The 3,802-nt window shown below is 43.2% G+C and overlaps 1 long non-coding RNA gene across 1 annotated transcript in view; it reads right to left on the bottom strand.

Moving 5' to 3' along the window:
* Nucleotides 1-257: 257 nt before the first annotated feature.
* LOC117939573 overlaps nt 258-3,802 on the bottom strand; it is a 17,464-nt gene continuing 13,919 nt past the window's right edge. The window contains exon 3 of the long non-coding RNA XR_004655623.1: nt 258-267. This is a non-coding gene — a long non-coding RNA (uncharacterized LOC117939573). The remainder of the gene's footprint in view (nt 268-3,802) is intronic.

Raw genomic sequence — 3,802 nt, 5'->3', positions numbered from 1 at the left:
AAAGGAACACCAGGTTATGTGTTCAAACTGTTTTGGAAGCGAAACCTTCAAAACCAATCGTTTACGTTTGCATTCGCTCGATCAATCTGATTTCTCTCCTCCCCGAGGAATTCTTCTCCCAGGCAGGAGGACTCCAGCTATGGCTGTTTGCTTCCTCTCCTCCTCCCTAATTCTCTCTCTCTCTCTCTCTTTGTGCCGTTCTTCCAGAGATGCGTGCTTGTTGGCAGTGCTTATGTAATAACAGATGGAAGCTAGAAATTAACACGTCTTGCCTCTCTCGTTATTCTCCTCTCTCCATTTATTTTTAATGCTGCAAGCACGGGCGTCCCTCTCGTTCTCTCACCGTGTGTGTGTATGTGTGTGTGTGTGTATGTGTGTGTGTATATGTGTGTCTGCGTGCGTGTCTCAATGTGTGTGCGTCTGAGTGTGTCTTTTTCTTTGTTTGTGTCTGTGTGTGCCAGCGTGGTAGAAGTCTGTGTGTCTGTCTGTGTGTGTCTCTGTGTGTGTGTGTGTGTGTGTGTGTGTGTGTGTGTGTGCGTGTGCGTGTGCGTGTGACCCCGGCAGGCCAGCAGCACCTGTCAGGAGCAGATCCACCGTGGTTGCGTGCCTAATTAGCACACAAGGAATTTGGTGGCACGAATTGCGCAGCATCGGTGGGAAGAGAAGAGTGTGGGGTGCAATTAGGATTTGTTGGCATGTACAGAACACACAGCGAAGAGTCAAACAAGGAGGGGGAGGAGGAGAGGTTGGGGGGTGTTGGTGTGGGAGTGGAGAGATGCATGCGTGGCCTGATACTACAGTACTCTACCATACTTCCCTTTCTTCACTTTAAAAAATGAGTCTGCAGTGTTTGGATGTTCCAAAAAATCTGACTTCTTTTTTTAAAGTTTAAAGAAACCTAACAAATGGTAAGGAACACAGATCAGAACAATTTAAAGAACTTGCTCTGAATGTGGCAAAAAAATTGATGAAAGCATTTGAATGAAAGTGTGTCGTTTATGGACAGGTGTGGGCAACTGAAACTCAACACTTCCATCAAAATAAAAACATTAAAAAAAAACGACGGACAAAAATGTCGGAAAATGCTAAAAAACCATTGACTAACATGGAAGGTGCCAAAAGCGTCCAAAATAGCAACAAATTAGAAATTAAGAAAAAGTCGAAAAAAGCTCCTAAAACGTCAAAGGAAATATGAGGATATATCTCGGATTTTAACTTTAACTGAAAATGACAAACATGAACGAATAGAAGGAAATTGTCTAGTTTATGGTGGACAGGTTTGGGGAACTTAAACTAGACACTTCCAAATGTTAACGTCACTGTGGCCATGTTCAGACACATCTGTTCTGACCAACCGTCACAACTCTAGTTTTGGTAGAAATGAACACACAGTATACAGATTTACACGTGAAAACATGCTGGCGCTAAAAGTAGTGATTATTTACATGGAGTCTGGTGGAGATATGCTGCTCTATACATGCTAAAAGTAGTGATTATTTACATGGAGTCTGGTGGAGATATGCTGCTCTAAACAAGCTAAAAGTAGTGATTATTTACATGGAGTCTGGTGGAGATATGCTGCTCTAAACACTCTAAAAGTAGTGATTATTTACATGGAGTCTGGTGGAGATATGCTGCTCTATACACGCTAAAAGTAGTGATTATTTACATGGAGTCTGGTGGAGATATGCTGCTCTATACACGCTAAAAGTAGTGATTATTTACATGGAGTCTGGTAGAGATATGCTGCTCTATACATGCTAGAGTAGTGATTATTTACATTCCAGCTTGTTTCTACCTGATGGTGAACATCTGTCCTGTAGGGTAACATTACAGCTTGTTTCTACCTGATGATGAACATCTGTCCTGTAGGGTAACATTACAGCTTGTTTCTACCTGATGAACATCTGTCCTGTAGGGTAACATTACAGCTTGTTTCTACCTGATGCTTAACATCTGTCTGGTCCAGGTTGAAAAAAAACTAAGGTATTCTCTCCTTTCATAAAACAAGCTTTCTCTACTGCATTTCAACATCATGCTCCGCATACTACTGTCAGCTGGCGGGGGACTACAGCTGGAAGTTAGCCGTAGAGGCTAAAGCTCCTTCTACTGTCCAGTTAGTTAAGGGGGACTGTCCACGACGTTATAAACTAAAACTAAATCTTTTGCCCGTTTCCCTAAAGCTAAAAACACACCGGCCTTAAAAACACATCTTCTCAGTGGTGGAAAGTAACTAAGTACATTTACTCCAGTACTGTACTTCAGTCCAAATGTTGAGGTAATTGTACTTCACTTGAGTCTTTTCATGCCACTTTCTACTTCTACTCTGCTACATTTCTAACGCAGGACTTTAACTTGTAACAGAGTGTTTTCACAGTGTGGTATTAGTACTTTTACTGCAGTAAAGGATCTGAATACTGCTTGCATGGCTCTCACCCTGCACTTTGTTCTGCTGCCACTCAGACAGAGAAAATAAAGTTTAAAGGGGAAGAAATATCACATGAAGAATTCATAGGTCACATCTTTTAGTGTGGAGTCGATGCCGCGCACAAAAGACTCGGGATCAGTCTCATTGTCACTAGCGGAACACACAGTGGGCGTACATGGAAGTGAGATGTCATTCTCCGTACATCATGTCACATTACATGTAAAAAGAGAACAGACGCATAACAGACGGAGACCAATTAAAAACAGACATACATTAAAATTTCATAAAAAAGGGGCAGCATTAAATAGTAAAACCATTAAAAAAGCAGTGTTTGGTACCGAGGAAAAGGAATGATGTGTGTGCATGGACACACAGGATGTTACATGTCTACCTTGTGTGTGTGTTTTCAAGGAGAGGGCGCGGTGGGTGGCAGCGTTTGAAGAGACTTCAGGGTGCTCGGGGGAAGAAACACTTTTGATGGCGCTGTAACGACCAATCAAGCGACGGAACAGAAGTCTGAAGTTCTGAGCGCTCGAGGAAGACAAAGAGAGAGGGAAAGGGCGGCCGCTGGAAGCCACTGGGTCTGGTTTTAACTCTGTGTCCGCCCCATGATTTATTTATCGACACGACGGCCGTTTTCATGGTTGGATCTTTAAAAAAGAGAGACGAGGGAGCTACAAGGAGCATACATGGCCTCGGTTTTAAAGAGAGGGGAATCAAAAAGATCACGCTATAAAGCTCACAACGCTGAGAGGAACAAATGGCTCTTTAATATTCAATATTTAATATCCATGCGTGCTAACAGACGAATATCTCGGTGATGAATAAAACTAAAAGAAGCAACAAGAAAGGGCTGCAGAGTTGTGAGGCAGAGAGGAAAAACATGCGTCGTGTCCAGTCAAACAGACCCGTAGATGGGGGGGGGGGGGGGGGGGGGGGGGGGGGGGGGGGGGGGGGGGGGGGGGGGGGGGGGGAAGACCCCCCTCCTCACTGTCAAAGGACCATAGTTTTAGTTTTAATAAACAGCTGTCTATTAATTCTCTGCATTTATTGTTTCCTTTTCAACACAATGGATAGTTTCATAAGAATTAAACTATGTACGATGACTGCACATGATTGGTCAACGTCTCTCGTGGAGCTGGCTGCTCCCGGAGTTTTCAAACCGACCGTAACGGCCGCTCTTTGGAATACAATCTCTTATTTTATAAAAATAGTTCACCCAAAACGGGTTTCTGGAAACATTTTGAGCCAGAAACATGCCACGCAGCTGCCGAGTCCGTCTTTATTTCAGTTAAACAACAATCACGTTCAATTTGTCATTTTTTTCTTTTCTTTTTTTAGATGCAGCCGCTCCTCATTTGCATAAAGTTGGGG

Source organism: Etheostoma cragini, chromosome 24, assembly GCF_013103735.1.
Source record: "Etheostoma cragini isolate CJK2018 chromosome 24, CSU_Ecrag_1.0, whole genome shotgun sequence".
In the NCBI taxonomy this organism is placed as follows: domain Eukaryota; kingdom Metazoa; phylum Chordata; class Actinopteri; order Perciformes; family Percidae; genus Etheostoma; species Etheostoma cragini.
This window is presented reverse-complemented; position numbering and strand designations above follow the sequence as displayed.